Source organism: Dicentrarchus labrax, unplaced genomic scaffold (assembly GCF_905237075.1).
Source record: "Dicentrarchus labrax unplaced genomic scaffold, dlabrax2021, whole genome shotgun sequence".
Taxonomy (NCBI): domain Eukaryota; kingdom Metazoa; phylum Chordata; class Actinopteri; family Moronidae; genus Dicentrarchus; species Dicentrarchus labrax.
This window is the reverse complement of record NW_026136713.1, coordinates 23,871,837-23,898,221: the sequence shown is the minus strand read 5'-3', so window position 1 is coordinate 23,898,221 and position 26,385 is coordinate 23,871,837.

Here is a 26,385-nt window from a genome sequence, read left to right as displayed (position 1 = left end):
TGTAGTTGTTCATTTTAGGAAATGAGTTGGAGAATGTATTCACTTTAAACAGTGTGAGATCTGACTGTGAGCTACAGGAGCCCGCAGGGTTCAGTTCTGTCTGACTCTGCTGTATCAGCGACTGGAGGTCACTTCAGCTTTTTGTTTTAAATCCATTGAAAACATAATAATAATAATCTGGTGTGCAGATTGCCGCTCTCTCCTCATTAGCTCGCCTCCTGTTAAGTAGGTTAAACAGGAGAACTCGTCCACTCTTCACTTCAGATTCTTTAATGGAGACCAAAGCAATCTGCCTGGGAACAAAGCAGTTATTAGTGTCTTTTGTCTCGGCCAGAAAGCTTCCAGCTGCTAATTAACAAGCACAGTCTTATCACACACCTCCACCAGTCACACAGCAGGAACACAGCCAGCCTGCAAAACACCGGGTGGACAAAATAACAGAGACAGCATCAGCTGAGGCAGAAGGTCAGATCACACTCACAGATCTAATGATGGGATGTGTCGACCAGTCAGATAACATGTAACGTAAGACTAACAGGTGGGTTCAAGTTACGATATTAAAAGGTCAAATTATCTTTTTGTTGATGGAGTCTGGTGAGCGATACAGAGAGAGCAATATCACAGCACATCTCACAGATATTTGATCAGCTACGTCTGTGAATTCAGGATTTATTTCCACCAAACCAGAGTTGGTGATTGTTGGAAACACTAACAGAGACGCTTTCATTGAGTTTTATTCTGTTTCTGTTCAGTTTGAATAAAATGACGATGATCTGAAGGTAAAATTAGTGTTTTTGTTAATGGAGTCCGGTGGAGTCATTCTAAGGTACGAAGACACGATTCTTGTTTTCAGGTGGTTAAACACAGATGAAAACATTCCTATGAATATTTTAGTATATATAATATATATACATATATATACGTTATTTCTGATCCTGGTGGGACGTAATTAAGTACAAAGACGTCGTCTGTACTTTACTTGAATATTTATTTTTCTGACTTTTTACATTTTTACACAAAAATCTGAACTTTCTGACTTTTACTTTAGTGTGAATGCAATGAAGCAGAATATTGATTTTTATTTTTGCATCATTACACTCACTTAGTCTTTAGCTTTGCACAGAAAGTAGGAGTCAGTAGGAGTATCCAACAGAGTACTTTTACTTTTATTCTTCTACTAAGTAAAGACTGTGTACTTTTACGTCCTCTGCTCTTTAATCACAGAATGAGTTTCATTAGTTTTATTTATTAAAGAAAGGAGGAGTTCACAGTAACAGCTACACTTTAATTAAAACAACTTCCTGTTTTTAAAATAAAACACACTTCTGCTTTCAGTTTAGAACTACAGATGAACTCCTGTCTGTCTGCTACTAATTTCCTTAGTATTTTAATTTGAAGTGACACTGACTTTGTTACTGTGGAACAAAATACCAAATAAAAAGTGCTTAAGAATGTTTTTAACTTAGAATTTCTGGTTTTCACATTAAAGGTCCAGACTGGAACACATTGGTCTCCACCTGCTCAGGTAACACCAACAACGACCGATCAGCATCAGTTGTTGCTGGTGGGGTCCGCCACCACAACGTCTCCTGATGATCGTAAACTGACCTTCACACCGACACTCGTTCTATCCATCAGATCTCTAATCATTAATCTATAATCAGTCAGGTTCAGTCTCTGATGACATCAGTCTGTCTCTTTAAGGTTCCTCTCATACTGATCATATTGATCATACTGATCATATTGATTGATCACATTGATCACATTTTGTTGTGCCCTCCACGACTTTCAGAAAAACTTTCTGGACTCTGGGGGTTGCCATGGCGATGTGATGTACACCTGTCACTCCGTGTTCTCGCTGACAGGCTGTCACCATAGCGACACAATTTGGGGGCATCGATTGCCCCTCGTCAATACGCGTTTTCTTCTTCTGTGGTTTGTTGTTCGTGTTTGTTCAGTCAACCGCACCGCGTCAATTTCCACTAGCGAGTGAGTGTGTGAGTGTGTGTGTGTGTGTGTGTGTGTGTTGTATTATTGTTTATTACAATCTCTAAATCGTATTATTATAGAAATGATGATATATATTATTGAACTATTTATATGTAGAATTCTTTCATTTCTGTGATCTGTTTTATAATTATTTTTATTCTTTGAGCTTTTGAGCTTTTCTAATGTTCTTTGTTGTTATTTTGTCGTGTTATTTCATTAATTACTAGTTATTTGTTTATTAATAATTTGGTAAAACAAGCTTCTTATTCTCCACACTAAAGGTTTTAGAACAGTTCTCATATATTATTTAATCGTGACTTTATTCAGTAAGAGTTGAAATGAGCTCATATACGGTTAAATACATATATGATTTATATGTATAAAACATATATATCATATATATAATTATATATTCATCAGAAACATGTTTCCTTTATACAGATATTATACATCTTATAACAGATTCTGTTTTTCAGTTTAAATTTCATTTATCAGTTTGTGCTCGCAGCAATAATTCAGTCTCTGTTTGCTTTCTATGTAAAAACTGAAGTTATTGACATCTGTCACACACACACACACACACACACACACACACACACACAGTGTTTTGCTGTGTGAGCACTTTGTTGCTTCATAAATATGATTCCCTGTTTTCTCCTGATTGGCTTTTCTGCTGCAGCGGCGACGAGGGAATTATTGATTGATTTACTCACCGCCTGGAAAATAATTGTACAGAGAGAGAGAGAGACAGAGAGACAGACAGATAGAGAGACAGAGAGAGAGAGAGAGGGAGAGAGAGAGAGAGACAGATGAACATTAGCATTTAAAGAGGGAATGTTTCAACGTTTAATAACCAAACTGATCAATGAACAATTAGAGCTGATGGCTGACACACTGCTGCTGCTGCTGATGTGAACACACACTGATGATGGATGATGGAGTGTGTGTGTGTGTGTGTGTGTGTGTGTGTGTGTGTGTGTGTGTGTGTGTGTACTTATAATTGCCTTAATTCATATAGCACTTTGTTCTTCAGTTTGTCCACTGACCACAAAATTCTACCGAGCCAAGTTATGGCTCTGTGCTTCTTTAACTCCCACTGAGAGCGTCTTCCGGCCCAATGTTGTTTACTTGTGTATTTTGTCCTTAAAAAGGAAACAAACGGTGTGTTTGTTCACTTGTTGTAGTGTAGCTTTGTTCCTCTGCTGTCTGTGGACTGATCTCTATGTGTCTCTATGTAGGGATGAGGGTCAAAGGTTGTGACCTTTATGCTCCCGAGTGCCTTCTCTCTCCGCTTCCCTACAGTGCCAACAGTGGGCAACACAGAGTCCAACACAGAGTCCAACACAGAGTCCAACACAGAGTCCACAACACAGAGTCCAACACAGAGTCCACAACACAGAGTCCAACACAGAGTCCACAACACAGAGTCCAACACAGAGTCCACAACACAGAGTCCAACACAGAGTCCAACACAGAGTCCACAACACAGAGTCCACAACACAGAGTCCAACACAGAGTCCACAACACAGAGTCCAACACAGAGTCCACAACACAGAGTCCACAACAGAGTCCAACAACACAGAGTCCACAACAAAGAGTCCAACACAGAGTCCACAACACAGAGTCCAACACAGAGTCCACAGCACAGAGTCCAACACAGAGTCCACAACACAGAGTCCAACACAGAGTCCACAACACAGAGTCCACAACACAGAGTCCAACACAGAGTCCACAACACAGAGTCCAACACAGAGTCCACAACACAGAGTCCACAACACAGAGTCCAACACAGAGTCCACAACACAGAGTCCAACACAGAGTCCACAACACAGAGTCCAACACAGAGTCCACAACACAGAGTCCACAACACAGAGTCCAACACAGAGTCCACAACACAGAGTCCAACACAGAGTCCACAACACAGAGTCCACAACAGAGTCCAACAACACAGAGTCCACAACACAGAGTCCAACACAGAGTCCACAACACAGAGTCCAACACAGAGTCCAACACAGAGTCCACAACACAGAGTCCAACACAGAGTCCACAACACAGAGTCCACAACACAGAGTCCACAACACAGAGTCCAACACAGAGTCCACAACACAGAGTCCAACACAGAGTCCAACACAGAGTCCACAACACAGAGTCCAACACAGAGTCCAACACAGAGTCCACAACACAGAGTCCAACACAGAGTCCAACACAGAGTCCACAACACAGAGTCCAACACAGAGTCCACAACACAGAGTCCAACACAGAGTCCACAACACAGAGTCCAACACAGAGTCCAACACAGAGTCCACAACACAGAGTCCAACACAGAGTCCACAACACAGAGTCCAACACAGAGTCCACAACACAGAGTCCAACACAGAGTCCACAACAGAGTCCAACACAGAGTCCAACACAGAGTCCACAACACAGAGTCCAACAACACAGAGTCCACAACACAGAGTCCAACACAGAGTCCACAACACAGAGTCCAACACAGAGTCCACAACACAGAGTCCAACACAGAGTCCACAACACAGAGTCCAACACAGAGTCCAACACAGAGTCCAACACAGAGTCCACAACACAGAGTCCAACACAGAGTCCACAACACAGAGTCCACAACACAGAGTCCAACAACACAGAGTCCACAACACAGAGTCCAACACAGAGTCCACAACACAGAGTCCACAACACAGAGTCCAACAACACAGAGTCCACAACACAGAGTCCAACACAGAGTCCAACACAGAGTCCAACACAGAGTCCACAACACAGAGTCCAACACAGAGTCCAACACAGAGTCCAACACAGAGTCCACAACACAGAGTCCAACAGAGTCCAACACAGAGTCCAACACAGAGTCCAACACAGACCACAGTCCAAAGTCAAAGCTAACATTACTGCAAAGTTTGTGAAACATATTGTCTGATTGTGCTGTTAGCTGGATAACGTTAGCTTGCTAACGCAGACAAATTGCTAGTTAGCTTGTCGTCCATCTTTGTTTTGGTAATAGAGCGTGTGACAGTTGGCGTCGATGTTACTGAGAGACTGTTGAGCCCCTGTTTCATGTCACCTAGTTCACCTCCAGAGGTCAAAGATCAGGATGGATTTTTCTCTGTGAAAAAGAATTCATTTATAATATTAAAATAAAAGCTGAAAACCAACAAAGTGTCGACATGAACACATTCACACACACACTGAATGATGGAGAAACTGCCGTCTCAGCAGAAAATTACTGCTCTTTAACACCTCTGCTGATTTAAACCTCACCTCCTCCTCCTCCTCCTTTATCTCTTCGTCTATCTGTCCGTCCCCCCCCCTCCCCCCTCTCTTTTATCTCTCTCTCTAAAAAGACTCTTAAAGACTTCCCACTCGACTAAATCTCTCTCTCTTCAGCACCGGCGCGTCATTGGTCGGCTGCTGACATTTTGTTAGACATCGTTAAGGCCGGCGGCTCCATAAAGCACCGGAGGGTGACACCTTCCACCCTGCTGGAGAGAGAGGAGGAAGAGGAAGAGAGTTATAGTTCTTATTTAAGGTCTCGATTAACCTTCTTTTCTGTACGACTAATCAATTTTCATGATATGAGCTCCATAAAGTCTGTTAATATCACAAAGAGAGGAACTCCTTTATTCAGGTGAGTAAAGTCTCGATAGAACCTCACACCTGCTTTATATGTGTTTTATTAAAGGAACAATCCAACATCAAACATGTGGTTCTCCGCCTTCTTTACCGGCTCCAGAGTCAAAGCACGGATACCAGATTCATCTCTAAACAATCACTAAATACTGCAAAGAACCTCCCCAGTGACCTCTACAACCTCCTCACTGACCTCTACAACCTCCTCAATGACCTCTACAACCTCCCCACTGACCTCTACAACATCCTCAATGACCTCTACAACCTCCTCACTGTCCTCTACAACCTCCTCACTGTCCTCTACAACCTCCTCACTGACCTCTACAACATCTTCACTGACCTTTACAACAGCTTCACTGACCTCTACAGCCTCCTCACTGACCTCTACAACCCCCCACTGACCTCTACAACAGCTTCACTGACCTCTACAGCCTCCTCACTGACCTCTACAACCTCTTCACTGACCTCTACATCTTCACTGACCTCTACAGCCTCCCCACTGACCTCTACAACCTCTTCACTGACCTCTAGAACCTCCTCGCTGACCTCTACAACCTCCACACTGACCTCTACAACCTCCTCACTGACCACCACAACCTCCCCTCTGACCTGTACAACGTCCTCACTGACCTCTACAGCCTCCTCACTGACCTCTACAACCTCTTCACTGACCTCTACAACAGCTTCACTGACCTCTACAGCGTCCTCACTCACCTCTACAACCTCCTGAATGACCTCTACAACCTCCCCACTGACGTCTACAACATCCTCAATGACCTCTACAACCTCCTCACTGTCCTCTACAACCTCCTCACTGACCTCTACAACATCTTCACTGACCTTTACAACAGCTTCACTGACCTCTACAGCCTCCTCACTGACCTCTACAACCCCCTCACTGACCTCTACAACAGCTTCACTGACCTCTACAGCCTCCTCACTGACCTCTACAACCTCTTCACTGACCTCTACATCTTCACTGACCTCTACAGCCTCCCCACTGACCACTATAACCTCCTCACTGACCTCTACAACATCTTCACTGACCTCTACAACAGCTTCACTGACCTCTACAGCCTCCTCACTGACCTCTACAACCCCCTCACTGACCTCTACAACAGCTTCACTGACCTCTACAACAGCTTCACTGACCTCCACAACGTCCTCACTGACCACTACAACCTCTTCACTGACCTCTAGAACCTCCTCACTGACCTCTAGAACCTCCTCACTGACCTCTACAACCATTTTACTGACCTCTACAACCTCCTCACTGACCTCTACAACATCTTCACTGACCTCTACAGCCTCCCCACTGACCTCTACAACCTCTTCACTGCCGTCTAGAACCTCCTCGCTGACCTCTAGAACCTTCTCACTGACCTCTACAACCATTTTATTGACCTCTACAACCTCCTCACTGACCCCTACAACATCTTCACTGACCTCTACAGCCTCCCCACTGACCTTTACAACCTCCCCACTGACCTCTACACCATCTTCACTGACCTCTAGAACCTCCTCACTGACCTCTACAACGTTTTACTGACCTCTACAACGTCTTCACTGACCTCTACAGCCTCCCCCACTTACCTCTACAACCTCTTCACTGACCTCTAGAACCTCCTCGCTGACCTCTAGAACCTCCTCACTGACCTCTACAACCGTTTTACTGACCTCTACAACCTCCTCACTGACCCCTACAACATCTTCACTGACCTCTAGAACCTCCTCACTGAGCTCTACAACCTCCCCACTGACCTCTACACCATCTTCACTGACCTCTAGAACCTCCTCACTGACCTCTACAACCGTCTTACTGACCTCTACAACGTCCTCACTGACCTCTACAACCCCCCACTGACCTCTACAACATCTTCACTGACCTCTACAGCCTCCCCACTGACCTCTACAACCTCCCCACTGACCTCTACAACCTCCTCACTGACCACCACAACCTCCCCCACTGACCTCTACAACGTCCTCACTGACCTCTACAACCACCTCACTGACCTCTACAACATCTTCACTGAACTCTAAAACAGCTTCACTGACCTCTACAGCCTCCTCACTGACCTCTACAACCTCTTCACTGCCTTCTAGAACCTCCTCACTGACCTCTACAACCGTTTTACTGACCTCTACAACCTCCTCACTGACCTCTACAACCTCTTCACTGCCTTCTAGAACCTCCTCACTGACCTCTACAACCGTTTTACTGACCTCTACAACCTCCTCGCTGACCTCTACAACATCTTTACTGACCTCTACAGCCTCCCCACTGACCTCTACAACCTCCTCACTGACCTCTACAACATTTTCACTGACCTCTACAACAGCTTCACTGACCTCTAGGACCTCCACACTGACCTCTACAACCTCTTCACTGACCTCTACAACCTCCTCACTGGCCTCTACAACCGTCTTACTGACCTCTACAACCTCCTAACTGACCTCTACAACCTCTTCACTGACTTCTAGAACCTCCTCGCTGACCTCTAGAAGCTCCACACTGACCTCTAGAACCTCCTCACTGACCTCCACAACCTTCTCACTGACCTCTACAACCTCTTCACTGTCCTCTAGAACCTCCTCACTGACCTCTAGAACCTCTTCACTGACTCCTAGAACCTCCTCAAACTACTGTATGCTCAGAGCTGTCTCATCACCTAGCCTAGCGTAGCACACAGACTGGGAGCTGTGTGGATGTGAAGTTATAATTGTTCTCACAGAGAACGTAGACTGATTGGTTCTAATTACTGTATTACATCAGTTCGCAGGAAGAACCATCTTCCAGCTGTAGCTCACATTCTTGTTTTGTTTATAAAAAAATTTGTTTTATTCACAAACATCACTGATATAAACAAGCACCAGAAATGCACAAGTTGACCTGTCAATCAAATCAGCGGACTGACAGGCTGGGGGCGGGGCTTGAGTTCAACTTCTGATCTCTGATTGGATATTTTTGTGACTTTACAGCTTTGATACAAAGACACTCTCGAGCACTCTCTCTCTCTCACACACACACACACACACACACACACACACACACTGATCGGTCTGCTGAGCTAAGAAACTAATAAACTGTACTGCACACAAACACACACACACACACACACACACAGTGACAGTTTGACAGGTTGTGTGTTGGGAACCAGCAGAGCAGCAGAGAGGTCGCGCTGGGTTAAATGACTGTGTGTGTGTGTGTGTGTGTGTGTGTGTGTGTGTGTGTGTGTGTCTGTGTGTGTATGTGTGTGTGTGTGTGTGTGTGTGTGTGTGTGTGTGTTTGATATTTGATCAATTGATTAACAGCAAAGACAAACAGAATGTAATTTTCTTTGTTCATGTTTCAAACTAACAGAAACAGTTTTTAGGAAAGAGAACGTCATAAAAACACTAATAGAACAGAAAACATCCTTATTGGTTCAGTTTGTTTTCTTCATCCAGGTTTTACCAGATCCTGTGTAAGCAGGCGAGCCACCATTGTTTCCAAACCAAGAGCAGCCAATGAGAGCAGCTCAACTCGCAGTACGTGACTTCTGCTGGCTGTTGAACACCAACATGGAGACGACCATAAAGCCCAACTGGAGGTTCAGAGCTCCACAGACCAATGGGGGACCACAGAGTCCTAGCTGGTCTCTAATCATCAAAGTTAATGTTTCAGAAAACCAAGAGAGTAATTTTTACTTTCTCAATCTGTGTCCTTGTAGAACGTCATCAGTTGTTGCAGAAGTACTGTCCCAATACAAAGTTTGGATTTCATTGCCATGTTCCTGACACACCCACTTTACTGAGGATGCATCGGTACTTCTATCAACCTGCCAGCACAGATATCCCAGCATTCAATTCGGCATTCAAGCTCAGAGCGAAAAGCCTCAAAGAAACAGATCAACAGAAAGTATTCCAACAATAAAACTCCTAAGAACATTTTAATTGAAGAAATCAACTTTCACATATTGGGTCCAGTCATAGGTCACACATCACAGCAGTCTACAGTGAGAACACACTGAACAGAGAACTTATTTTAATATCACCTATAAAGCTCTACCTGGGCTGGTTCCACCTTATATTTCTGAATTATTGTGTCCTCTGAACTTGGTCTCTGAGGTCTACTGGCCGAGACCTCCTGATGGTCCCCAGAGTCAGTCGATAGCTTTAAGATGCTGCTTAAAACTCACCTGTTTCCTTTATCTTGTAATTCTGTGAACTTTTCATTTTATTTCCTGTTTTAACGTTTAATGTTTGCACTGCACATGACCGTGTAACTCTAAATCAAGTTTACCTACTAACCGTAATAGTTTTACTTTTTAGAGTTTTTTCCTTTTTTATTTTGTAGTATTTCACTTCCTGTCAGTTTTGATTATCTGCACCGCCCTGATTAGTTTCACCTGTGTCTAGTTATCCTTCCCTCACCTGTGTATTCAGTCATTGTCTCTCAGTGTCTCTCAGTGTTTCTCAGTATTTCTGTCTCTCAGTGTCTCTCAGTGTTTCTTTGTCTCTCAGTGTCTCTCAGTATTTCTGTCTCTCAGTGTCTCTGTGTTTCTGTGTCTCTCAGTGTCTCTCAGTGTTTCTCAGTATTTCTGTCTCTCAGTGTTTCTGTGTCTCTCAGTGTCTCTCAGTATTTCTGTGTCTCTCAGTGTCTCTCAGTGTTTCTGTGTTTCTCAGTATTTCTGTGTCTCTCAGTGTCTCTCAGTGTTTCTGTGTTTCTCAGTATTTCTGTCTCTCTGTGTCTCTCAGTATTTCTGTGTCTCTCAGTGTTTCTCAGTGTTTCAGTGTGTCTCAGTGTTTCTCAGTATTTCTGTGTCTCTCAGTGTTTCCGTGTCTCTCAGTGTCTCTCAGTATCTCTGTGTCAATTCAATTCAATTCAATTCAAATGGCTTTATTGGCATGACGTAACACTGTACATATTGCCAAAGCAAGCGTTTGGAATTAAAAATAATAATAGTAACAATAAAGGAAAACAATATTTACAATAAATTAATTATAATCTATACAACAGTTAGTACTGTAACTATGATTGACTCAATCCCAGTCACAGTCACAATCAATCAGTCTCAGTCAATAAGTAATTAATTACAATGTATCAATCAATCAATCAATCAATCAATCAATCAGTTTGTGTCAACTAAAAATGTCATTAAAACAGTAGTAAAGTAACTACAGTTAAAACAAGTAGTCTGTTGTCAATATAACAGTAATAACAAATTATTAAATATAATATAAAATATATATAATATAAAAATATATTAAAATTGAAATAAAATAGATAGATAAAACTGTAAATGTGTGTGTGTGTCTGTGTGTGTGTGTGTGTGTGTGTGTGTGTGTGTGTGTGTGTGTCTGTGTATTAAAAAACAAACAAACAAAAAAACTAAAACAATCAATTATTGAGCTGAGCTGAATTGTTTTTCTCTTAAAGTTTTGAACTTAGGGCATGAGGTTAGAAAGTGCAGCTCTGTCTCTACCTGTCCTCTGTCACACTGGGAGCAGAGTCTCTCCTCTTCTGGTAGCCAGTTCTGTCTGTGGCGACCCGTTTCTATGGCCAGGCTGTGTTCACTCAGTCTGTACATTGTCAACATTTTTCTTAATTTAGGACATTTTATTGTGCTCAGGTAATTTGCCAGTGTGAATTCTCTTTTTAGGGTCAGATAACATTGTAATTTACTTGGTGTTTTGGTCGTATTTTTTCTTTTTGCTTGTTGATAATTTGGTTTGGTCTGATTGAGTTGGTGTTGCTGTCCTGAGGCTGTTGGGGACATGTTACTGCAGAGAGCCTCAGGACCAGCTGGCTGAGGGGACTCTTCTCTGGTTTCAGCTCCTGGTATGTTAGGGCTTTGTGATGGTATGTCTGGGGGTTAACTGATTTTAAGTGATTGTAAAATTGAATTGATCTTTTCTGTATTTTTAGTAGGAGGGGGTATTGACCGAGCTCTGCTCTGCACAGATTATTTGGTGTTTTTCTCTGCACCTGCAGGATGCTCTTACAGAACTCGCTGTGGAAAGATTCTATGATTGTTTTGTCCCATTTGTCAAGTTCATTATTTAGTTTTGGTCACCAAATTTCGCTGCCATATAGAATTATTGGTTCTAGTACAAATTGGAAAATTTTAAGCCAGATTTCGAAATGTTTCAGTTAGAAATAAATGAGTTAAATCATGTATGTTTTGATTTTCCAGTGCCTTTTGGTACGTCCCCATGCTGTCAGGGGTCCATCTGTATGAGTATGTGCTGTTAAACAGTTCACAGGCACTAGGGGCTCCTGAGTTAGGCTGGGCCCTTTTCAGATAATCCAATCCAATCCAACTTTATTTGTTAAGCACTTTAAAAACAACTAAAGTTGACCAAAGTGCTGTACAGGAGAATAAATAGGACATCATAAATGTAAACAGTGATGGTGAATGATAGATTGTGATTTTGCTGTGGTCAGAGAGGGGTGTGAGGGGGCTGACTGTGAAAGCTCTGAGAGACATTGGATCTAGATCTGTAATGAAATAATCTACCGTACTACTGCCAAGAGCTGAGCTGTAAGTGTAGCGACCCAGAGAGTCCCCTCGTAGCCTGCCGTTGACTATGTACAGACCCAGTGTACGGCAGAGCTGTAAAAGCTGCATACTGCTTGTATTAGTAAGCTTGTCAAAGCTCTTTCTAGTAGGACATTCAGGAAGGGGGAAGCAGGTGCTTCCAGGTAAGTGTTTGTCTCCCTGGGTGTTCATAGTGTCAGCTCTTTCCCCTGTTCGAGCGTTCAAGTCCCCACAGAGTAATACATTTCCCATGGTTTTATAATGGTTAATTTCCTCCTCAAGAATAGAGAAAATATCTGGGTTGTAGAAGGGGGATTCTGATGGAGGTATATATATATAACTCTCTATTAAAATATGAATTTCTGCTCTTTAAACCAAAAGCTAATGATCTCAGACCTTGAAGGTTCCAACATGTTTTTGTAAAACGATTCCGTTCAAAAATTAGACAAACACCTTAAGAAAAAGAATAATATTAAACTAGATATTAAAAAATAATAATGGTAATAAATGAAAAGTGTAAAAAGACGAAAATTAATAAGATATTAAACTTTGAGTGACATTTTAGAGTGTATCATGTGTGAAATACTGTTAAGAATAGTTCTTATATTACTATTCATTTAAAATGATATACAACACGTTAAACTATTAATTATTGTGGTGTCTCTGCTCTTCCACCATGTAGCTACATGAGGCGAGAGCAGAGCAGGTTTAGCATGTGTAATATTTCTATGAGTTCACCAGAGGGGGGTGGGGCTGTGGCACCGCTGCAGCATAGTTCAGCCCAATAGGCTGCTGCTCCTGTAGTCTTGGTTCTGCCGTTGGGAGGAGGGGGGGTATAGGACCTCCAGGCTGGGGGGCTCTCTGGCTGGGTATCAGAGGCCAGTGTTGTGTTGGCTGTGGGGTGGGCTGTGGGTTGTGATGTTGGTGATGCGGTGGATTTGGTGGCCTGGTTGTCCTCTCTGACAGCCAGGGGTGGAAGCATGGTGAAGTCCAGGTGGAGAGTCGGGTGTTGGGCCAAGAACATGTTGGGTTTGAGGGCACAGTCCCTGGAGAGGCTGATATTCACTCTGTGAATGGTGTGGGGGTGGAAGTCTCTCCTGTGCAGCAGTGTGGATATGATTATCTTGCTGGTAGGGAAATTGGTGGAAGCTTGCTCAATGACTCTCCTCAGAGAGTCTGCCAGTCTGTCCTGTTGGGACCGTAAGTCGTTGGTGCCTGTGTGGATGATGATGTGGCTAGGTGAGCCTAGCTCAGGCACTGTTAACAGCTCTAGGGCTCTCCTGGTGTTGGGGGACCAGATCTTCTCCGTTCTGTGTCTTGGAAATAAGGTCTTTTCATCCAGGAACTTTCCATTAGAGTCCAAAAGGAGGATAATGTCAGCCCTTCTGCCTGTGTGTGTTTGTTCAGTCTCAGCTGTCGGGTCTGGATGTGGAGCTGCGGTGGTGGTTTCAGGTCTGGAGCTCCTAGTTGGAGGCTGGCTAGAGGCCAGGCTTTGGACAGGTGCAGGGGTGTGACTGGCGTCTTGGCTTGGGATGTGTGTATGGAGGCAGCAGGTTGATACAGGGGGGGATTAGAGTCTGCACCAGGCTGGGTGAGGGGGTGAGTCCTCGAGGAAAGGGCCCTGTTGTACTTCAGCAGGTGTAGTGGGAGTTTGGCTGGATGTGGTCTGGGTCTGTAGGGGTGAGCACAGGGGGTTGTGTGGAGTTCAGTCTGGCTTGTAGACTGAGCCCTGTTCTGTCCCTCTCATGTAGCTCTTCTCTCAGAGTAGCCAACTCAGTTCTGCAGTTGTCTCTGTCCTTCCTAAATTCCTTCACCTCCTCACTGAGATGATCCAGCTGTGTTCTCTGACGAGCTAGTTCTTGTTGAAACTCTCTCAGCTGTGAGTTGACATTGTTCTGTTCTTTCTTGGCCTGGAAGTCACTGACAGTAGGAGAAGTAGGCTGCTGTTGGTCCAGCTGCTCTCTGATCTGAACCAGTTCTATTTCCATCTGGAGAAGTGTTCTCTCATTATGTCCAGAGCCTCAGAGTGCTGTAGCAAGGGAAGATCAGTGTCAGCAACTGCAGGCTGTCTGTCTGGAGCAGGGACAGAACAGGGGGTTTGGCTCCCAGTGCTGGAGCGATGCTTGTGAGGATCTCCTTTTCCTTCGCAGCACTCAGTCTCATAGCAGGAAAGTCGAGTTCAAACTGTCTCAGGTCGCCTTGTATCATGGCAGTTCCATTTTTGAACAGGTTTACTGTTATTCTGGTGGTGTCAGAGTCATTCTCTTCTAGTACACTTATTTTCCATCCATTACAAATACCTGTTCTCTTTATTGCTGGGTAATGCGATCTGAACATATTCAGCCAGGCGACTGGTTCATCAGTCCAGAAGATTAAATTGCAAAACCTTCCATCTTTGTGATGGTCCAGGAATAAGATTTCTGGTCGTTCTCGAAGTATTGTTTGTTTATATTTTCCTTTTGCAGTTTTGCTTTTGATAGCTGGGGGATGTTCAATGGCTTCAGAGTGTGTAGACATCATGATACAGCTGTTGATCTTCAAGGTTCTGTGTTTGTGTTTAAAACAGCACTACTGCTGTTATTGATGCCGTTGCTAGGTAACCACAGTCCAGTATTAGCTTGTAAGCTATTAGCTTGAGTGTTTCTGTTGGGACTTGTTTTATAGTAATAAATGTAAAAACTTACTGATGTCAGTGTCCAGTAGTTTGCTGTTACTTGCTTCAGTCTCCCCTGTCCTCTTCTTGGTTTGTTTTTTGTTTTCTCCTTGTTTGTTTCTCTTCAGCTTGATGTTCTGTTTCTGAGCTCCTTCTTCCAATCTTTGTTCCTTCTTTCTCTTTCTTTCTCCTTCTTTTTCCTCTTTTTCTCTCTTCTGGTGTATTGTGGTCACTCCTTTTGCATTTTCCTCATAAAAAGTCTGTGTTTATCCAATTTTTGGACCAAAAACAAGCGTTTTGTTTAGCAGCAAGCCTTAAACAGGACCTCTGTATACACATACATTGTCTCTCAGTGTTTCTGTGTCTCTCAGTGTCTCTCAGTGTTTCTGTGTCTCTCATTGTCTCTCAGTGTTTCTGTGTCTCTCATTGTCTCTCAGTGTTTCTGTGTCTCTCAGTGTCTCTCAGTGTTTCAGTGTGTCTCAGTGTTTCTGTGTCTCTCTGTGTCTCTCAGTGTTTCTGTGTCTCTCAGTGTCTCTCAGTGTTTCAGTGTGTCTCAGTGTTTCTGTGTCTCTCTGTGTCTCTCAGTGTTTCTGTGTCTCTCAGTATTTCTGTGTCTCTCTGTGTCTCTCAGTCTTTCTGTGTCTCTCTGTGTCTCTCAGTGTTTCTGTGTCTCTCAGTGTCTCTCTGTGTCTCTCTGTGTTTCTGTGTCTCTCAGTGTTTCTGTGTCTCTCTGTGTCTCTCAGTGTTTCTGTGTCTCTCTGTGTCTCTCAGTCTTTCTGTGTCTCTCAGTGTTTCTGTGTCTTTCAGTCTTTCTGTGTCTCTCTGTGTCTCTCAGTGTTTCTGTGTCTTTCAGTCTTTCTATGTTTCTCAGTGTTTCTGTGTTTCGACTTTCTTTTCGGATTTGTTCGCCTCATTGGACTTCCTGTTCTGGTTTTGACCTCTGCCTGACTATCACGTAAGCTCTGTCCCTTTAAATAAATCATTGAACTGATCCTGTCTGCGTTTGAGTCCTGTTCACCAACTGACAGTTTGATTTGGGTCACTGTAGCGTGCACACTGGGTGGTGCATTTAAACACTGGATCTCAATGTGGGGGTCGCCAAATGGTCCCCAAACACTATATTCTGTAGGCCATCGATTCCCAGAGACTCGTGGGTCGCAAATACATGTGCAGAATTTCTTCCTCCAGCTAAATGAAGTTATTTTGTATTGCTTATAAAGTAAGCTACATTCTGCATTGTGTTTAAAATGTACATTGTTTTACTGAAGAGAAACCTTAACCTTTCCTAAATGCACATATTGAGTCTCATAAATATGAACACATTCATAAAACAAATTGTGATTTATCTGTTTGTCGTTTTTAAAACGTGGATCCCCAGAAAAACAGTTTGGGAGACTGATTTAGACTTTATAGTAAAATGAGAACGTATTGTATGTAATGTAAAGCAGACAGAAGCTGCCATTATTTCAATCTAAAACATGAATTGGTTGTTCTGTGTGTGGGCGAAGCAATGTTCTTCCTGTGTGAGTTTGGTAGTGTTCATGTGACCTGGTTATTCTTCCACTGTATTAAAATGTGCCACAGTATGATAATGCTAACTGTAACTGTGAGCCAGAAGTGTTTAATTCCTGCTGAGCGTCTGTTACAATAAATGATGACAGAAGAGCTCAGAGTCACAGTCTTTGTTTTAATTCCTCTCAGGTCTGAAAGCTTTAAATAAAATGTCTGTGACTCTCCTGAGGTCAAACTGTTGGTTTCTATGGTCCATCCTTCTGAGAAAAACACCATTTATCTCCTTAAACCCTCTCAGAAAAGTTTCCCATCATGCCTTTCTGTCAGCAGTGGCCGGGCTGCCTCTCGACCTCGACCTTCAGCGGCACCTCAGAGGACAAAGTCCTCGTTGGAGGCAGCGTTCGGGGGGCAGACAGACGGAGATGGACGGGGGAGAGCGGCAGAAATCCATTCAGAGACGTTAATAAAATCAAAGAGCCTGATATGATCAAGCATGAAGTACATCACAAAGGTAATGTGAATTTAAGTCCAGATCCTTTCATTATCAAAAACAGTGAGCCGTACGTCGCCGGGCGGCGGCGGAGGAACGCCGGGCGAATTTATGAGGCCAACTTCCTCAATCTAATAGAAGGATTCAGGTGTTACTAATGGACGAGAGAGGGAGGTAATAGAGGAGAGAGAGAGCTAATGTGGAGTGATGGAGATGGACGAGAGACACCGCAGAGAGAGAGAGAGAGAGAGAGAGAGAGATGAAGACGGATGAGGAGAGAAAGAGAAAAGTTAGAGGAAAGAACAAAAGATAGGAAGTGGAAGATAGAAGAAGAAGATGAAGTTCTGAAATGGTATTTAAATATTTCTTTATTTTATTTGAGTATTATTATTATTTTTAAAACAAGAGAAAATATCTGCCAGTGCAGTCAGATTTTAACCCTTTCCACATAAACAGTGATGCATTTGAACATATTTTCAAAATAAAGCTCTAATGAACGCCTCCCGTTACTCACAGGATCATTTGTATTTACTGCTGAGACTCAATATTCTCCCTTTAATGTGTGTCACTGTGGCAGTATGAGCCCACAATAATCCGATATTTCGGTGATTTAATGTCAGTAAATGGATCAAAATGATGCTGAAATAATGACATCATGATGGCGATTAAACAGCTTAAAATGCTTATTTTCTGAATGGAGTTTGGTTGATCGGCGGTATCTTCGGGGTTAGCAGTCTTTAATGTCAATAACTCAGTAATGTTTCCTGTAGCGCCACCATCAGGACAAACTGCTCCGACTGTAGGAAGTGATGAATCATCAACTGCAGCCTGTAGGGGGCGCTAACAGGATTCATTCTGGTTGTTAATTAGCGGTGCAGGTTGTGTGTTTGTGTACAACATATTAAAGCGTTTGGTTGCTGAGGCAGCAGGTCTGGAGGCTGTTGGTTGTTATAAAGAGACTGAACACATGTTCCATATTAAAGCTAATCAGACTGAATTAATAACAGTCGGCTCAATAACAGGAGCCGCAGCACCAAATGGACTTTTAATGAACACGTGCTGTTTGTTGACACACACACTCACCGTTTCATCCCATAAGCACAAAATGAAATTGATTTAACCTGGGTTAATTTCCCAGCTGTGTGTGTGTGTGTGTGTGTGTGTGTGTGTGTGTTGAATTAAATTAGCTGTTGTGTTTCTGCGGAGGGCAGCAAACATTGTTAGCTTTTACAAGCTGATCATTCAACTAAAACTACATCACTAATTAAAACCCTGCTGTGTGTGTGTGTGTGTGTGTGTGTGTGTGTGTGTGGCAGCCATTTTATGGGTCTGATTTTGAACTCTGGACGGGGAACGAGACGGGTCAACACACTCACACTTTCCCTTTATTTTCCATTTCTATTCCTCCTCTCCTGTCACGCTGTCTGTCATCCCTCCCTCTCTCTCTCTCTGTCTCTCTCTCTCCCTGTCTCTCTCTCTCTGGGTAGCTGTCAATCACTCAGTTACTCAACCAACACATTACTAGTTTCCGGACACACACACACACACACACAGCTGACCATCATTACCAGACTGCAGTGAAGCAGAAAAGCTCAGTAATAGCAGGTCACCGCCCTCTGAGTGTGCTACAGTGTGTGTGTGTGTGTGTGTGTGTGTGTGTGTGTGTGTGTGTGTGTGTGTGTGTGTGTGCGTGTTACAGTGTGTGTGTGTGTGTGTGTGTTACAGTGTGTGTGTGTGTGTGTGTGTGTGTGTGTTGACCAGTTGGCAGTCTATTAGTGTGATGTGATGGACTCTGTTTGGCCGGAGTCGGTGTGTGATGGCGATCACGGTGGCATGCGGTTGAAAACCCTGCAGCTGGTTTTCAAACAGCGTGAACAGAAAGAATCAGCAGGAAACTTCAATAGAAACCACAGATCCAATGTTTGTGGTTGTGTTTCATGTTATTATTATTATTATTTATTTATTTATTTTTTATTATGAGAACATGTGTAATATATGCCACCAGGTGGTGATCAGCTCTGCTCCTTTCTGACGTTAGGTTGATCTTTGACCTCCGGTGTTCTGGTACCAGTTACACATATGAGCCACCTTATGCTTGGTGTTTGTTATCTGATTCTTGACTAGCACAGATTTAACATAACAAGCTGTTCCTACCCATCACCGCCCCTCCAGGTTTCTCCACTGTCACCCATGTGAGCGTTGATGTCTCCCAGTAGAGATATGGAGTCCCTGGACGGTATCCCTTCCAGGACTCCAACCAGAGGCTCCAAGGTAAATGGTAAATGGACCTGTACTTGTATAGCACCTTTCTAGTCTTCCGACCACTCAAAGCGCTTTTACACTACGTGCCACATTCACCCTTTCACACAGCGATGGCAAAGTCCATTGAACAGAAACTAACATTCATACATAACGTAGAACCCCAACGCACTGGCAGTCAGCCTAACCCTGGGCAAGTCCAGAAAGGTCCAGCCTCAGTCCAGGAGGTTTTTAGAACCAGAGATGTACGTATAGATGAGCCCAAATATATCTAGTTGTTACGGCTCCCTCACCCGCTCCGGTTCCTTCCCCACCAGATAGGTGATATGTCACGTCCCTACGGGTCAAGGCACAGCCACCAGACACTTGCCTACAAGCTCCCCTCAAGGTCTGGCTCCAGGAGGGTTCCCTGGTTTCCATTTTGCAGGTGAGGTGCTGCAGCTCCTTCTTGGCTAATTCATACAGGGTCTGTGAACCTCTCTGACCTCCTACCAACAGGGAACTAACCAAGATAGCAGGTTGTTCCAACAAACAGGTCCCAACAATCTTGAATGGAACCAGCTCAAGAACCAGGTCCCCCTAGGACCAATTGCCTGGGGAGACCCTACAGGACGCCCCCAACGACAAAGCTCCCAGTACTTCAGGGACACACAAACACCATCACCATGTTAAGGTGCCTGCTGCCTCCATGTTAGCAGATGCGACAAACTCAGAGAAGAATCAGGATCATCAGGATCAGGATCATCTGGATCAGGATCATCTGGATCAGGATCATAAGAATCAGGATCATCAGGATCAGGATCACAAGAATCAGGGTCATCAGGATCAGGATCATCAGGATCAGGATCACCAGGATCAGGATCATAAGAATCAGGATCATCAGGATCAGGATCATCAGGATCAGGATCATCAGGATCAGGATCATAAGAATCAGGATCACTAGAATCAGGATCACCAGTAATAACATTTCTATTAGGATTCCTGACTGTATGATGTGTAACTGTCTGTATTTGACTCCTCCATTCCGGCAGATGAACCGGTGATGCAGATCACAGCTGAAGTCTGCTTTAATATTTCATGTCACTGTTGGATAATTCATGCACACACACACACACACGCACACACACACAGCACGTGCGCTCTCACGTGCACGTCTAACAAGCTCCGTTGGCTCCTCGCTGCTGAAAAATTCACCGTTAGCATCAAAGTTTAACGAGGATTTTCTCTCTCTGTCTTAATGAATCTGAGTCCATTTGTTCACATTTAAATAACCAATGAGGCCGAGCAATTAGCATAACACACACACCTTACACACACACAAACACACACATTACACACACACACACACACACACACACACACACACACACACACAGGTTAAATGTGTTTTCTGAGTGCAGTGTGTTACTGAATATGTGTCTTCTATTTTCTGCAACACACACTCATCTGTCCAATCATATAAACATGCTGAGTGTGTGTGTTTTTGTTGTGGTAAGTGTGTGTGTGTGAGTGTGTGTGTGTGTGTGTGTGTGTGTGATGGTTTATTAATGTGTGTCAGAGTGGTTTGAAACAGGAAACCTCTCATCTCTTTTTTGCTGCAGGCTGAATGCTGTCCGACCCATAACCCCCTGCTCAGTTCATGTGTTTGTGTGTATTATAGTGTGTGTGTGTGTGTGTGTGTGTGTGTGTGTGTGTGTGTGTGTTGGCAGGTTTCCGTGTTGAGCTGCTGACCTTTGATCATGTTTTTCAGTGTACATTTACCTGCATTAGCATCATAGCATGAATAACAGCTCCTACACATTGGCTACGTTAAACCTATACTGTAATTTCTGCCACTATGAAGTGTGATGAGGTGGTGAAGCAGTGTGGGATCATGGGAGTTGTTGTCTTCGCCACCATTGGCGTCATTGCAGTCAGCTTCTCCCGGTTAGGATTCCTTCAGTGTTCATGGTTCAGGAGGTTTCTACCGGGAGCCCAATGATCCACAGAGGTCTCCTCCTCTCCAACACAAACAGACCCGCTGATTAAAACCACTAAACACACTGAATAAAGCAGTTCCACCTTAAACACACTGAATAAAGCAGTTCCACCTTAAACACACTGAATAAAGCAGTTCCACCTTAACAATCACTGCTTCTCCCACGCTGTTGGACAGACAAAGGACGTCCCGGAGGGGCTGCGAGCCGAGCTGCTGCTAACGTTAGCTCAGCTTGTTTCTCTGATAACTTAAGATCCAGACGTCCGATGACTAAAATCCTTCATCCGGTTCAAATCTAGAGTTAAAAAGCACCAAGATCTAAACAGTGGATGGTAAACAGTCAATGTGTGACAGCTTCTGATTACTGATTATTGATCAACTCCATATAGAACACAGCTCTAGAGTTTATACACAACCTATGCCAGGATCCTGTTAGTGGACTGCTACAGGACTCTCGCAGCTGTACACCAACAGCTGTACCTCCAGTCCTCATTCCCTCTGGCTGAAGGTTCAGCCGACACCCTCTTTGCTACCTACAGATGGGAGATTGACCATCTGGTGACCTGTTGCAGCCAGAACAACCTGGAGCTTATCGCTCTAAAGACAGTGGAGATGGTTGTGGACTTCAGGAAGAACCCGACCCCACCCGCCCAAATCATCCTGTGTGACTCCCCAGTTGACTCTATGGAGACCATCATTACCCAGGTGGGAGCTGACCATCAGCTCCCTCACCAAGAAAGCCCAGCAGACACTGCTGCCACTGCCAGGGACAAAGGCAGACTGCAGCGTATCATTCATGTCTTTTGTCCTTAAAAAGGAAACAGATTTAGGAATTAAACCCACCATCCACCCTGCCAACTCTTACATTAATGCACATCGCAGATATCCTTTAAGCGTCATACTGTGAACATCCCCTGTACAGCTCTTCATTAATTTTTTTAAATAATGGTCACATATTTACATATTGTCTCTACTTAATCTTTATTGTTATGCACCATTATACCAATATCATTTTTTGTATGTGAAAACATGATTCTGACACTATTTCTGTATTTTAATGATAACATATTTTGCTGATGACATATTTGTATATTTGTTAAATTAAGATTTTGAATGTAGGCCTTCTCACCCTCACAGTGCTCAGTAGTAATGTATGCAGCAGCCCTCAGCTGTTTAACATCATGACCTCTGCTTTAATACTTTAGGTGCGCTTGATTTCTCCCTCTGAACGTCAGCCACTCAGTTATTCAGATGATTATTTGATTCATTTCTTCCTGATTCAGCTGCTTAATGGACTGCAGTCAGAGCGAAAGTCTGCAGCTTTAAATGAGGCCACTTAAGGAAGAAGTGTTCCAGGATAACCCCGGCTTAATATTTAACCCTCTAAGTGGTTCTTAAGACGGACTGAGTGAGTTGTTTTTAAAGGCGGTTTAATAACTAACGCTGCCTGCTGGCGGCATTACGGATGGCTGAATTAAACATGTCTACAAGAAAACAGAACTTGAGTCATCACCTGCAGCCAGCCACCCAATCAGTAGTGAGGGAGCGTCATCTGAGAGCTGATTGGACTAGAGAAACAACCATTTCCAGAAAGTTCTTCAATATTATCAATAATAGATTACCCACAATACAACAGGACTAAAGATAATACTTCCTGCTAAGATAAATTAAATGGATGACGTCACAAGGCATCATTAGACCTGTTTTTGTCATTGTCACAGGATGGATGGATGTATGGACGGATAGATACTTACTTTATGGATCCCCTCATGGACGCCTGTAGGGGCGGACTCTTTTCATATCCACAATATTTAGAACTTACTTAATGAGACGACATGATTGAAGCTGCAGCAGGATGAATGTGTGAATGGATCCAATCCAATCCAATCCAACTTTATTTGTTAAGCACTTTAAAAACAACCAAAGTTGACCAAAGTGCTGTACAGGAGAATAAATAAGACATCATAAATGTAAACAGTGATGTTGATGATGAAGACCACTGTGAGGAATATAGACAGTGATGATGATAACACTGGAAAGTTCCCGTGTCAGATAACATGGATGAAGTCCGACGGTGACGAGCTCGATGTCCGGGCTGCAGACGCTCTTTCACACAGACGTGCCTCGGATTGGATCAGGGGCTAAAACAACTTGATCTGGACATGCATAATTGAAACCATCAACCTATAGCAAACTGAAGCATATTTTAATTGATGTTTTAGGTAGCTAGCATTATCAGGGTAGCAAACAAGCTAATAATACATTACATGGATTTATTTCACTCTGCAGGTTGAATAAATGACTCCTTACAAGCTGAATACGTCGCTGTCACTAAAATAACTGTATAATATGATATATCCCAACCAACACAATAAAAGCACAGATACGTCCTCCTGCTTGCTGAGTCACATATTTAACATTTGACTTTAAGGTCTTTATGTTTATTTATTTCAGCTGTGTGTGCAGTAACCAGTGAATATAGTTTTACATCATAGTAAACAGACAGTGAAGATACAGTGCTGGCTGTATCTGTCTCATTTATTTCATTTATTCTTCCTGTTACTCAGCTTTTAAACTGAAATATTTTTATATCATCATTCTCTCTCTCTCTTTCTCTCGTCCTTGACCCATTATGTCTCTCCTCAGGAGGCTGGATGTAAATTAACAAGCAGGTAATTAATCTTAATTAGTGAGGCGGAGACTCTGCAGACAGCTGGACTCTATGCTGCTGCCTTGCTCCAGGGCACCGCTGCTGATTCAGGGATTAAAACCTGTGACCTTCAGCTGAGCAGCTGTTCTTCACCAAAACTGATCCCGGATCAGACTCCGCTGTGCTGCAGGTCGTTCAGTTTAAGCTGGTCCAGTTTAAGGTGGTTCAGTTTAAGGTGGTTCAACATTTAAAGTGAAATCCAGAGCCATAAATATGGATTTATAGATTTAATGTTTTTTTAAAGTACAGCAGTTATTTTGTTATTCCAACATTTTTAACTTTTAACTTTTTTTTGGTTTATGTATTTTGTTGTTACTTCCTGTCAGTAATTGATGGTTTAATGAGCACTTTGTATATGAAGACAAACGTGTTTATGAGGACAGAGGATGGATTTATTCGACTGCAGCCCCCAGACCTGGACCTGGTCTGCTCGCTGACTCCATCCTGCGCTCTGATTGGTTGCCGCACCTCCTCCCTGATGACAGAGGCAGCGGTTCTCCCTCGACTCCGTCTGAGGTTTCACATTAAAATGAAACTGCTTTAAATCTGTTTTAAATGAGAAAATTAAACTTCTGAAGACGTTTGATTGACAGCTGGAAAGGGACCAATCACAGGCTGACACACACACACACACACACACAGTGCAGATGATTGACAGAGCTAATTAACAGCACTGTATGCAGATCAGCCCTCTGAAGCTCGTTTCCTTTTAACTAACATTAAACCTGCAGACTCAGCGTCTCAGTGACCTGTAATAACAGTTATGATGACGATGATGATGTTGAATCTAATGCTGATGATGATTGATTGTGTTTCCGTGACAATCGTAGTGCCATGCGGTGACGGCCCACTGCTGCAGCCTCAGACATCAACGTGGATGATTAATTTACATTTAATTACCAGTGATGACAGCTGACGTCTGTCTGTCTGTCTGTCTGTCTGTCTGTCCCATCTTAAATCTAAAGACTGATCAAGGTTGTAGGCTTTATATTTTTATTTTGTAGAACCAAAATAAAGGTTATAATCCAGTAACATAAATGAAAAAGAACAAAAAATAGTTTTATACTTTGTATAAAGTGTTGTTAAATTTAAGGGCTATTTACAGTCTTACAAACACACGGCTCATCACAAACTAAAGAAGCTGGAGTTAAACATCAACCAGCAGCAACACACTGATGCGCTTTTTACACAGTCTGCAGTAGTAGTTTGTAAGTACACAATATCCTTTCATTTTTATTTCTGAAGTCTATTTTTAATTTACATTTTTAATCTAATCACACCTAGTTCACATTTTATTATTTTAGAATAATATTAAAACATATAAAAAAATTAGTTGTAATAAACTATAATAACCTGGAGTCTTTTTATGGATCAGGAATAAAACTGTCCAGTTTGTTGAGATATTAAACAACCAGCTGAAGATTAGTTTCAGATCTGCAGTGGACCCGGCCTCTGTCATTATAACCACTGGTGGAAACCTCACCTTGCAGCCGCAGCGACATGTGCACTGACATTTCTGAGCATCAGGACTCTGACTGTGTTCAAAGCTGCAGCGAGTCGACCATCTCACCAACACGACGTCTTTGTGTGTCTCCTTTATTCCCCCACAGCTGGATCCAGATCAGCCTGCCTGGCATTCAACAGGCCACCGGTCAAAGGCCAGAGGTCACAGAGAGGAAGCCTCTTATCTGAATAGAGAAGTTAGTCGGATGATGTAAAGAACAGTGTGTGTGGTTTACGGGGACACTGACCTGACTTCACACTCACCTTGTGGGGACGTTATTTTTCTTTGATCTTCTGGTAGCAGATCTCTTCTTCTCACAGAACACACTGTTTAACACGGCTATGTTTGTTTACGCTAGCTCGTTAGCATCATGGATTCACATTTAATTAGTTTACAGTATGAGCTTGTTAGCTTCAAGGGCCTTAACGAGGGCCTGGCCTTGAGACTAACAAGCTGAATGTCATGCTAATGATTTAATTACTAAGCGATTCAGCAGCACCAACATCAGCTCGTTAGCATCACAGTGTGTAAACGACCTGCTGAGTGTGTGTACAGGAACACTTTTAACTTTAATTGTTTAATTGTATGTTTTTAGTGTGTAAATTATCTCTGGGCTGTTAGTGGCTCGTTATCGTGTTAACAAACCTCCCCGCTTGTTTGATTAATATAAAGTGAGCAGAAATCTATGGAGGAACAGAAATAATAAATAATAAAATAGTAAAATAGTGTCTGTGGATCCGGATGAACACTGAGTGAAAACTGCTGAGCCCAAGTGTGAGTGTGAACGGGCTCACAGAGCCCTGGCACCTAAACCTCCACCCAACCAGCAACCAAGACCGGTCATCATTCGTCTCCTCAGGTTCCAGGTAAAGGACAAGATCATCCGCCATGCCTGGACCATGAGGGGTAGGCTGAAATTCCGGGACCATCCCCTCCTCTCTTCCTCTCTCTTTCTGCACTCATTCATGTCCCATTAATGCATGTTACTAACTTCACTTCTTCCCCGGAGTTCTTGTGCTTTCTCGTCTCGCAGGTTCTCATGGATCCTGGTGGAGCCTCCTGCCATGGTCCTGCTTGACTGTGCACCTGTCTGTCTGTCTGTCTGTCTGTCTGTCTGTCTGTCTCTCTCTCTC